Source organism: Gossypium arboreum, chromosome 9 (genome assembly GCF_025698485.1).
Source record: "Gossypium arboreum isolate Shixiya-1 chromosome 9, ASM2569848v2, whole genome shotgun sequence".
NCBI classification, from domain to species: Eukaryota; Viridiplantae; Streptophyta; class Magnoliopsida; order Malvales; family Malvaceae; genus Gossypium; species Gossypium arboreum.
Genome location: NC_069078.1, coordinates 56,837,680 through 56,850,368, shown reverse-complemented (window position 1 = coordinate 56,850,368; position 12,689 = coordinate 56,837,680). Strand labels below are relative to the sequence as shown.

At 34.7% G+C, this 12,689-nt stretch overlaps 1 non-coding gene across 1 annotated transcript; it reads right to left on the bottom strand.

Moving 5' to 3' along the window:
- Window positions 1-4,666: 4,666 nt before the first annotated feature.
- On the bottom strand, window positions 4,667-4,773 carry LOC128281197 (small nucleolar RNA R71). The gene has a single exon (XR_008271410.1). It is a non-coding gene; the product is annotated as a small nucleolar RNA R71 (small nucleolar RNA).
- Between the last annotated feature and the right edge of the window lie 7,916 nt (window positions 4,774-12,689).

Here is a 12,689-nt window from a genome sequence, read left to right as displayed (position 1 = left end):
TACACTTTCATTCAATTACTCATGTTGTCCAAAGGAATACTTAATAATTTCTTGGAAAATAATTCATAACTTACTAATCTACTGTAACCAAACAAGTAAATAAAAAGTTTAAGTTATAAATTTTGTTTGGTATATTAATTAAAATTAAATAATAAATATAATTAGATTGTTTGATAAAGAATAATCTTAAATAAAATATAATAAAATAAAAAATAATATAATATAATTTATTCTATATTTTATATGTTTTGCCTATCTACTTATCATTTTCAATACTTTTTTAGAAATATTCTATTTGATAACTTTCATTTTGGGTTATCAAATGTGTTCAAAAATTAAATTGTAGAAAATATTAATTTTCAATTGATTGAATTGACCTAAATCAAATTAAAATAAAGGATAAACTACACAACTTTTAGAGTGTTTTCATTTTGAGAGAGCAAAATGAAATTCTTGTAATTTTGTCACCTAACTTTTAATACGCTTTCATTTTAGTCACTTAAGTGTTAAATCTATAATGGTAGTTAATTATACAGAACGCCACATCATGTTTATACTTTCATTTTGATCGCCCCCAAAAATAACTTTTTTAGGCATTGGTCATGGCAAAAAAAATTAAATGTTAAAGTTAAAAAGTGGTAGAAACTAAAATAATGATTAATTTTTTTTTTCAAATTGTACTTTTATACTATCTTGTCGATCTATTTTTTTATTCTCAATATTGAAATTTTAAATTTCAAAACATCAAAATCAATTCAACCAATTATTGAAAAAATTTATCCCTTGATAGTGTCACCCAAATTGTTACTATAATATTTAAATTAATTTAATTAATTTAATCTCCTTTTAAAATTTAAAATTTTATTTTATGTTTCCAAATTAAAATTAACTTAAATAATGCATTTTTAATAATTGTCTACAAAACACAAATTTCTTTTGATTATATGATCTTGAATCTTTCATGCTAAGCAAAGATTAAAGAAAATTCCTTGCAATTAATTTAATTAATTAATTTTACCTTCCATGCCAAATATAACTCACATTTTTTATCACTTCTTCACCCAAATAAAGAACAAACAATTAGTTTAATTTAACGTAATTGTTTTTCCCTTTGCTTTAGCTTAAAGGTTCAAAATTATATAATAAAAAGGAATTTAAGTTTTGTAGTCAATTATTAAATATGAGTTATTTGAGTTGATTTCTTAAGGGTAATTCGAAATAAAAATAATTTTAAATTTATAAGGGATTAAATTAAATAATTTTAGTATTATAGTAACAAATCGATTGATATTTTCAAGTAAATAAAATTTTCAAAAATTTATTTACTTTATTTTGATTTTTCAAAATTAAATTGTAATATTAAAAATTAAAATTTTTGGCAATAGGATAAACGAGTACAATTTAACAATTGTGTATTGTTTTAATTTCTATCGCCTTTTTTTCTTTAATCCTTGATTTTTTTACCCCAATCAATACCTAAAAATATATAATTTTTGAGTGACTAAATGAAAGCAATCTACAAGTTGGGTGACCAAAATGAAAGTATAAATATGATGTGGTGTGCAAAATTAATCGACATTAGAGATTTAATGCTTGGGTGACTAAAATGAAAGTGCTCTAAAAGTTGAGTGACAAACTTACAAGGATTTCATTTTGTGTGACCAAAATGATGGCGCTCTAAAATTTTGGTGACCAACTAGGTAATTTATCCTTAAAAAATTTATAATATTATAATATTTTTAAATTATCAAATTTGAAAATATTATACTTAAAATTATAAACATTATTCTTTAAAAGCGTTACTTGGATATTGGAGGCACAACAGGTAACTATAGATTCAATGCATCTTGTTGATACACAGTATCAATGAAGTTGGATAAGGTAGAGAGTGTTGGAAAAAATTTGGTTTGAAAACGGTTTTCTTGCATAACGGAGAATTAAAATTTTGAAAATCGACTCGGTTTGTGATATTTATACCAATAAACCTTAATCGAATTCGTACCTGTGTTTTTGGATAAATGTAACCTTGATGTTTTCCGGCGTTCAACCAAACGATCTTCTCTGCTATTCTCGTACCATGAACTACTTCGAGTGTGGGCTCAAACCAATTAAATCAAAACACAAAACTAGAAAAAGTTTCCCGTTTGGGGTGAAAACGAAAATTCTTTCTTCTTTAATAAAAACTAGTAGAATTGTTATTTTGGAAAAATATATATGTAACAGTTGAGAATAAATTCTCTCTATTTTTCGGTAGAATAAAAATTTCTTAAAGTTGTGTTCATAGCTTTTCCAGAGACATCTATTTATAGGAAGAGAAGGTAGAACCCTTGTAGAGTTGTAAAAGTTTATTTCTAGTAGAAAAATGATATCCTAGTTTAACTAGGATATGGGGGCGGAAACCCTAGTAAATTATACTAGGTTTTGTTGTCCCATCTCCTTACATGAGGGGTTTTGGGCCTCTCTCACATTAAGTCCAATTATGAGTACTTCCTAGGCCTTTTTGACCCAGTTCACTGTAATATGATCCAACTTGATTCAGTTCTTTTGTTTCCTGATAAATCATAATTTATACATATTTTTACCTCATCCTTAGCATATTTTTGGGATGAATTATCCTTAGATTTGGTGAATTCGATGCTTCTAATCATTTAATTTCATGTTTTATACTTAGGTGAGAATAGGAGAGTAAAAAAAGCGAGAAACGGGCCGAAAACGGAGAAAATGGACCAACATGGGAAATCAACACGGCCTGGACTTCCTCACACGAGTAATCCATACGGCCGTGTCCATTTGGTAGAACTGAAGCACGACTTACACGGGTAGACCACACGTTCGTGCCTATGTAACAGCCTTGAACACGGATTGAAGAAATCACACATGGGCGTGTCACACGGGCGTGTCCCTGTCGAGCCCAAGTTTAGTTCTATTAGGAAAAGGCCACTCTTGAGGGCTTTTAGGCATTCTAAAGCCTATTTAAACACTTTAGGAGGCAATTAGAAGGGACACATGGAGTAAGAGGCAAGGAATTACTCAAGGAAAGCCGATTGATCCATCTCAGAAGCCTGATTCATCGTCAAGACTGAAGATCTCCCTTCAATTTCCTTCAGGAGTTTTGGGTTTTCTTTATGTTTTTTTATCTTTATTCTTTTGAGATGTTTTCTTTCATAATTATGAACTAAAACCCTTAAATACCTAAGGGGAATGAAACCTAAGATGGATCTTGTTATTATTATATGAATTGTATGATAAATATTTGAATTGTTCATAATCATGTGTTCTTAATTCTTGTTTTAATATTCCAGAATATTGATTCAAGTTAATGCTCTTATTCAGAGGAGCAAAAGTCCTTGTCTAAGAGTAAATTTGTCGTAATTAAGCGGAGTTGATTGCACGCCTAGAGATAGGGTGACAAGATTTTGCTGGATTAGGGTGAAACCTAATAAGGGAGTCCATAGATCGAGTTAATGTAACACTAGGGTGTTAATTAGAAAGAGATTTCAATTAATCAACCTAGGGTTAGACGTTATTAGTCTCGAGAGAGAAAATAATATAACTTAGGGATTTCTACAGATCAAGTCAAATGAATAAATCATTTGATTTAGAGTCAAATAACAAGTGAAGTCTAGGTGGATTTTTTCTTGGGTATTGTCTTAATCAATCGAGTTTTCCTAAAAGCTTTTCCCCAATTTTCTCCCTGTGCACCCTTAGTTTAGTTAATTAGTTTAGATAAACAAATCCCTTAATTTTTAGGCTAGATAATAAAAAGAAAGTAATTACTAGTACTCTTGGTTCATTTGGGTTCGACAATCCGGTCTTGCTAAAGCTATACTACTGTTCGATAGGTACACTTGCCTTCATCGTGATAATAGTTAGTTTAAAGAATGATTAATTATAAATTTTTAAAACCTGTCGCGAATATCACGTATCAAGTTTTTGGCGCCGTTGCCGAGGAACTTAAGATATTAGGAACACTCAATTTTTATTATTTTAGCCATTTTACTTTTATTGCAATTTATTTTTTTAGTTTAGTTTAATTCCACTTTTCTAACTTTTCTTTTATTTTCTGATAGGTATTTCTAGTTTATGACCAGAAGAAACCCGTCAGGACCATTACTTTTTGATAGTGAGATCGATCGCACGGCTCGCAGAAACCAAAGAGAAATAAGGCGAAGCTTAAGATACACAGAGGAAGAGCAAGATGATGATATTCAAACCACAACCGAGGAGATTGCTGGAAATCAAGAAAATCCGCTACCTCTTGCGATTGCTGCTAATCCAGTAAATTAGAATCCTGCTCCACGCACTATGTATGATTATGCTAAACCGAAATTAACAAGAACTGAGTCGAGTATAGTTAGGTCTGCTATTGCTGCAAATAATTTTGAACTAAAACCTAACATAATTCAAATGATACAGCAATTTGTTCAGTTTGATGGTTTGCAGGATGAGGATCCAAACAATCACTTGGCGAATTTTTTGGAGTTTTGCGACACATTTAAAATCAATGGCATTTTTGACGAAAACCATACGCCTTTGGTTGTTTCCCTTTTCACATAGGAACAAAGATAAACAGTGGTTGAACTTGTTACCACGAGGATCAATCACTACTTGGGAACAAATGACAGAAAAGTTTTTACTTAAATATTTTCCGCCGACTAAAATAGCTAAGTTGAGGAATGATATCTCTTCTTTTGTGCAGATGGATCTAAAAACACTCTACTATGCATGGGAGAGATACAAGGATCTGTTGAGAAGGTGCCCTCACCATGGGGTTACCACTCTGGCTACAGGTTCAAACTTTTCGCAATGGCCTAAATCCTTCAACTAGACAGATGGTTGATGTAGCCACTGGTGAGACTATCAATAATAAGAAACCTGAGGATGCTTACGAATTTATTGAAGAAATGTCTTTGAATAACTATCAGTGACAAGTTATGAGGACAAAGCCGACGAAAGTGGCCGGTGTTTTCAACCTCGATGCGGTTACTATGCTATCTAACCAGGTAGAACTCTTGAATAAAAAGATTAATGGTTTGTGTGGTTCTACCCAGGTACATCCAGTTATGAGGTGTGATTCAAATGGAGGAGGAGCACACACAAAATATCAGTCCTTCAACCCCAACACCGAGGAGGAACAAGTCCAATACATGGGTAACAATAATTCTAGATTTCAAAATAACCCATACAATAATACCTACAATGTAGGTTGGAGGAACCATCCCAATTTCTCGTGGGGTGGTCAAGGAAATCAAAGGCCACAACATCCTCTGACTTTTAAACAACCACCTTACCAACAGGAAAAAAAGCCAAACCTTGAGGAGATGCTAACAAATTTATCTTGGTGTCGGAAACCCGCTTCCAAAATATCAAAATAGCACTTAAGAATCAATAGGCGTCGATCCAATGGCTCGAAACTCAGATAGGCCAACTCCCCAAATTGATTTCTGAATGACCACAAGGTAGCCTGCCGAGCAACACTGAATCTAACCCAAGGGAACAAATCAACGCAATTACCATCCAAGACGAGGTAGGGTTAGTTGAACCTGAACCTGAATCGAGGCAAGGAATTATGGTAAGTAAAGGTAAAGGAGAAGTAGACCACAGTGAACAGAAATCGGTAAGTAAAGAGTACAAACCATGAGTGCCATACCCCAATGTGACAAGGAAAGACCGCACAGATAAACAATTTGGTAAATTCCTTAAACTATTAAAGAAATTACACATTAACTTACCGTTTATTGAAGCTCTTTCGTAGATGCCAAACGCAGTCAAATTCTTAAATGAGCTTTTACCAAATAAACAGAAGTTGGATAAGGCAGCGCATTTAGAGTTAAATGCAGTCTGCTCAGCCATTCTACAGAACAAGCTGGTGAACAAATTGAAAGATCCAGGGAGTTTTATGATTCCTTGTTTAATTGGTAGCTTAAGTGTTAAAATGCTTTGGCTGATTTAGCGGCTAGTATTAATGTCATGCCCTACAAAATGTTTAAACAACTAGGTCTTGGGAAACCTAAACAAACTAAGATGAGTATTTAGTTAGCCGATAAAACTATCAGATTTCCTAGAGGTATCATTGAAGATGTACTTGTAAAAGTTGATGAATTTATATTTCCAATCGATTTTGTTGTTCTAGACATAGAAGAGGGTAGTGACGCACCTCTAATTCTAGGAAGACCGTTTTTAGCAACTGCTAGAACCGTTATTGATGTTGGTACAGGTGAACTCACACTTCGTGTGGGTGATGACTCAGTTACTCTTCAAGCTCGTAATTCTATTAATACTAACCATGTGGTGCAACCTTCTTTAAATGAAACACGTTCGAAGAGCGTACATGAGCCTTGTTCAAGTAACAACAAAGAACCCATCTATGAAGAACGAAGGCTGCAAATCGAGGAACTAGATGAATGACAAACACACAAACCAAGGACACACGATAAACCAAAACCATGCCATGACAAGCTCAATATTTCACCAAATCGACTTAAGGTTGGAGACAAAGTACTACTAGATACAGCAGACCCTCGTATTGCCACTCCTGAACCTAACAGAGCAATCCCTCTTACGGTACTCAGCATTTTTCCATACGGTACAGTCGAGGTCATTCATCCCAAATTTGGCACTTTTAAGGTAAATAGTACCTATCTAAAACCTTATTTTTATGAAATTGATAGTAGGAACGAGGAGTGTAAATTCCTCGCACCACCATGACCATGCAAAAAGAAGGTAAGTCGAGCTTAGACTCTAAATAATCGCTTCTTGGGAGGCAACCTGAGCAATAACAGTATTGATTTCTTTAAAATTTTAGTTTTTAACATCTAATCCCTAATTGAGTCCTTGAAACACAGGTTTTCTAATCCACACAGCCAGGCACATGGGCGTGCCTTAAGCCGTGCTCACACCATGGGCGGAGACACGGCTGTGCGATACGGTCGTGTGAAAATAGGGCAAAAATTTTCCCCAACATGAGATGCAATAAGTTGCCACAGTTGAATGAAGTGGTCGTGAGTGAGTCTGTCAAAACAACACGGGTGTGCAACACACTAGTGTCTAGAAACTGTGGTTGAAACTGAGAATTTAGTACGGGCGTCCGTGCTCAAGACTGATAAAACAACACGGGCGTGCACCTATACACACAGGCATGGGAGAAGCGAACGAAGTAGGACATGGCCGTGCGAAACGGCCGTGTGCACCAACACACCCAAAGGACACTGGCGTGGGACGAATTTCAGACGCGCTCAAATTTGAAAATCAAGATAAACACAGGCTGAAATAAAGGCACACGACGTACCCCACGACCGTGTGCCCCAAAATCTATATAAACCCCTCACTATTCATCATCCCCTTCCCCAAAATCCCTAACCCTAGCCGCCGCAACTCTTGCCCACGCCTTTCTACCACATCCGTGCTCCGACCACAACACCACCATCGACGACCCAAGCTCCTCTATCTACCAAGCTCTTGCGTTTGTTCATTCTTTTCTCTTCATTTCGTTTACTAATTTGATTTTTCTTGTTTTATTTTGACTATTAATTTTCATAGTTCTAATAATAGCAATGCTTATACCCTTTGTTTCTTGCTAATCTAGTTAATGGATTATGGTACATTCATTCTTGTATTGCCATGGACTTTAATCTATTTCACATATTATCATTCCTATATGCATCCATTCACTAGGCATTATTCTTGTATTTCTATTCGTAGTAATAACTTAAAATATCTGATTAGATTATCTTTCAGGATAATTGTTTTTTTTAGTACATGACTTCTATGAAGTATCTCCATTTAGTTCTAAAATGCATTGCATATTTGTCCAATGCTATTGTTGGGGAGTAATTTTATTTCATCTTACCATTGCAGATATCATGTCAAATCGTGGTAAGAAAACTAACGTCCCCGCCTCAAAGAAGAAGAAGGGAGCAGCGTCATCCCCGGTCCTACAACGGAGATCAGACACCCTTTTATTTAGTTTCCCTTAGGACCCCAGGAAGAACTCTTTTAAATACTACAAACTGATCCCAAGGTGCGGGCCGCTGCATTAACTGGGCAGTACTTGAACAAGTCCAACTAGCTGATGCGGTCAGAGCCCTTTTGTCGACTGATCCATGGGAGCTCTTCTTTGGGATCATTGAGTCGACGTACCTCGAGCTCACAGTGGAACTTTGTTTGACCTTTCACTTCCAAACTGTTATGACAGAGTTTGATAATCCAGGAATAGTCCAGTTCCGCCTCAGTGGTTTGGTTCGCCAGTTGAGTGTACCTGATTTTGGAATCACACTGGGACTGTACACAGAGGAGTTCATGGACGACAACGAACTCGACACCCTCCATTGCCATATCCACTATTCTCCTTTGAAGTGTTGGAGTGCTTTAGTCCCTAATTCGGTAACCTATGATCCTAGCCGCTCTAAAGCATCAGCCTTCGCCCCATCCCCGCGGTACCTATACGCCATCTTGGCCCACACTCTGTGTGACAGCCCTAATTTGACCTTAGTCGAAAAGTGGTTTCGGGACCACAAAATCGAGTCATAAAAATAATTAACCGTTATATCCTATGCTTATTGTATGTGTACATGCATGTGTGAAAGTTTCATGCTTTAATTTTGTCATTTGTATGTGAAATTTATTAAATAGGACTTATGTGAGAAAATTTTGAAATGTGATAGGTAAATTTAAAAGTGGCCTATTAATGCATGTTACAAAAAGGTTGGGCTTGCATGTCAAATATCCATTTTGTTTATAGTGGCCGGCCATGATGATACTTTTATATTAAAATATGTATTAATTATTAGTTAAATGGCTTTATGTTTAATAATATAGATGAATAAAATAAAATAATGGATGTCCATCTTCTTTCTTCATTTTGCCGAATTTGAGAAAGAAAATTTTTGAAGAAGAAGCCAAGGCATTCGGCCATGGTTATCTCCATTTAAAGGTATGTAATGTAAATTTTCTTTGAAATTGATTGTGAAATTAAATTGATAAATACATAGCATAGCTAACCCATGGTCTAAATTTATGAATCAATGAACAAGTGTCCATTCGGCAAGTGCTAAAATTTGTGTTATTTTGATAAGTTTTTGGGAAGATGTTAGTTATGTTTAATGTGTTAAGTTGCTTGTTATTTTAGCTTAAAAGTTGAGGCTAGTATTTGGTTTATACGGTATGTCGAATTTGGATTTTGCGAGAAAAATAGGTAATCGGTCATGCTAGATTTTTGATGAAAAATTATTTTAATGCTTTATATGTTTTATAAATGAGCTTGTAAGTGATTTTGAAGATTTGTAAAATTTTGGATGAGAAGTGCCGAATGAAATTTTTGGGTGTGACTTAAGGGATAAAAATATGGTGGCTTGAGTTTAGTAATAACTAGCCATATGTGATGATATATTGAGCCTTGTATATTCGGTCTTATAGGTATGTACTTATGTAATGATATAATGAATTTGGTATATCCGGTCATATAGGTAAGTATTTATATGGTGTTCCAATTGAACTTGTCAATTCGGCCACATAGGTGTATATATATATATATTTGTAAAGATATGTTTGATCTTGCATATTCTGCTAAATAAGTGATGATGGTATATGAAGTCAAATGTGGTTTTGTAAGCTTGTATAGATGTGTGAAAGTATATTTTAATTTATAATGATATTTGGCTTTGGAAGTGATATGGAAACTTACAAAATGCTAATCTTATAAGTATTCGGCCAAAATGGTAGATATGATAATCATGTGTGGTTATGGAATTGTTAAGTTAAAATTTATTATACATTGATTTAGTAAATTAGTTTATGAAATTGTAAATTAGTTAATGAAATTAGAATATACAAGGTAATAAGTTAGTAAAATGTTCCTTGATAGTTTTAATCTATCATATGGGGATAAATGTAGTTGTTAATTGTAGCCTAGTAATATGTTCGATTGTGCATGAGTAGGGCATATGTATGATGTTTAAATAGCTAGTTAGTAAAGTCATTTGTACCTTAAATATATGATATACATGTATTAAATTAAATTGCTTAATTGATAAGTAATTGAATAAATCTATTTGTTTAAAATCAAGCTCAAGAGCAAAAAGGGTCAAAATCAAATAGGGGAAAAGAGAAAGCAATCGAGTAGTCTATCCGTAACTGTTCAAATATATCCGAGGTAAGTTTTGAGTAGTCTCCTTTATTATATAATTGATGATGCCTCTATATGAGTATATTAGGTGAATTGCGATCTTTTGGTTTGTACTTAAATTAGGTTGTGAGATAAATAATTCATGTATATGACTTATAGTCTAATGGTCACTTTGGGTTTAAGCTTGAATGGTGAAATAAATATGTGATATTATGTATGACTCTTGAGCCGAATAGTGAATGATGATATGCATATTTAGCTTATATCCGAATGTAGCAAATGACTACTAAAGTGATAAGTCGAATGAGATGTGTTCAAATATGACTAAGAATGCATGATATTTGGAAACATATCCGAGCTTGAGGTCCGTAGGCTACGTGCTGGAAACATATCCGGACTTGAGGTCCGCAGGCTACGTGCTGGAATATATCCGGGCCTAAAGTCCCGCAGGCTTTGTGCTAGTAACTGGATTCGGGTTTTAAAACCTAGCAGGCTTAACGCCGGTGATTCGAGTAAGATTATGAATTCGAATATTCGAGGAAACCACTATTGATTATGTATGATACATTAAGATGGCCAGGTACGTATTATGTTCTCATATGTAAATTGATTTTTAAAGCGAATTATTATTATCAAAGAATGATATATATATGAATATATATGTGTGGATGATTACCGTATCTACGAATAAGTGAATGGCCTATTCGGTCGACGACCATCGTTATATGAAAGTATATGCCTAAATTTAATTGTATGAGCCAAATAGTATAGTGAAAAATGTGCTAGAAATCTCTTGAATATTCATATATATATTCGGCCAATAGGTCTTATAACTAGTGTACTTATGTATAATCGGCCAAATGACTTACAATTTGAATTCGAATTTTGTGATACTTAATGTTCGATTTTAATGACAAGTTTTTTTTCTTTAATTGTTTGAAATGCTTAAAACTTACTAAGCATAGAAATGTTTACTCTGTTGCCTTTAATTCTCTGTTTTATAGATCTCGTTCGTTAACTAGGGTCTCGGGGATCTCAAAGTCGAAGTCGTCCACACTATCTAAGCCTATTCGGTACTCTAGTAGTTAAACTTTGATAATGGCATGTATAGGCTTGACTTTTTGTTGTTAAATATATATCTTTTTGATGTTGTATATATGTATAGCTATGCGAAAATGGCTTGTTAAGTTACTATATGTATTCCACATAGTTAATGTGAATGTGTGGTTGATATTCGATTAATGTTTTCAATGTTTAAGGTGAATCGAACTTAAGAATGAATCAATATACCCATTACCTGGAGATGACTCTTTTATAGGTGTGCCAACGGAAGTTATTCAAATAAAGTTAACTGGAGTTTCATGCTTGTATGGTAATACTCTTTAACCCTCCAGCGACAAGTACGGGTTAGGGGTGTTACATTCTATTGGTATCAGAGCAGGTTTAGTCGATTCTAGGACTAACGTAGCATGTATGAGTCTAGCTATACATGCCATATGGTGTTAAATGATAGTGTGACGATTTCTGACAGTTAAAAATGGATCCCGATCCCAATCGAATAGTAGCTGATGATGTTAAGAGTGTAGCACCTGCTCCCGCGCATAGGACAACGCCGATGGACTCTCAACCTATTGCGAGCAATCAAAACGATGAGGCTAGACAGGCTTTTTATAGTGTGATGAATGATTGGTTCAACCAATACATTTGAACTAATACGACTGCTCTACAACCCCTATTCCCGAATAATACGCCCCCTGCACCTATGATGCCTCGGTAATAGATCAGATGAGGTTGAATAAGCCCCCGGTTGACAGAATTCGAAAGCACGGGGCTACTAAATTTAAAGCTACAGACAGTGATGATACCGAGCAAGCTGAATTTTGGTTGGACAACACTATTCGGGTACTTGATGAACTATCTTGCACACCTGATGAATGCCTAAAATATGCTATATCCTTGCTACGTGATTCTGCCTATTATTGGTGGAATACATTGGTTTCTATCGTACCCAGAGAGTGGGTGACGTGGGAGTTCTTCCAAACTGAATTCTGAAAAAAGTATATCATTAGAGGTTCATCGATCAGAAAAAAAAGAATTTCTTGAACTTAAACAGGGTTCTATCTCAGTTACCGATTATGAATGCAAGTTCGTCAGAATTAGTAGATATGCTCGGGAATGTGTATCGTCTGAGGCTATTATGTGTAAACGCTTCGAGGACAGACTAAATGAAGATATTAAAATGTTTGTTGGCATTCTCGAAATCAGAGAGTTTGTAGTACTTGTTGAGCGAGCTTGCAAAGCCGAGGAGCTTTGTAAAGAAAAAAGGAAAACTGATGTTGGAGCTGGAGAGTTTCGTAAAAGATCTTCGAGAAAGCCTTTTCAGCAATCATTGAAGAAATTTCGAGATGATTCGGGCAGATCTAAGAACTCTTCGGGCTTTTCCAGACGAGACCGTGATCGATCTCCTATGAGTACAGGAGCCACTTCAGTTGCCAGTGTTGGAAATGATCGTTGGGATAGGACCGAGTGTAAGTTTTGTGGAAAATGGCATTCAGGGAGTTGTAGA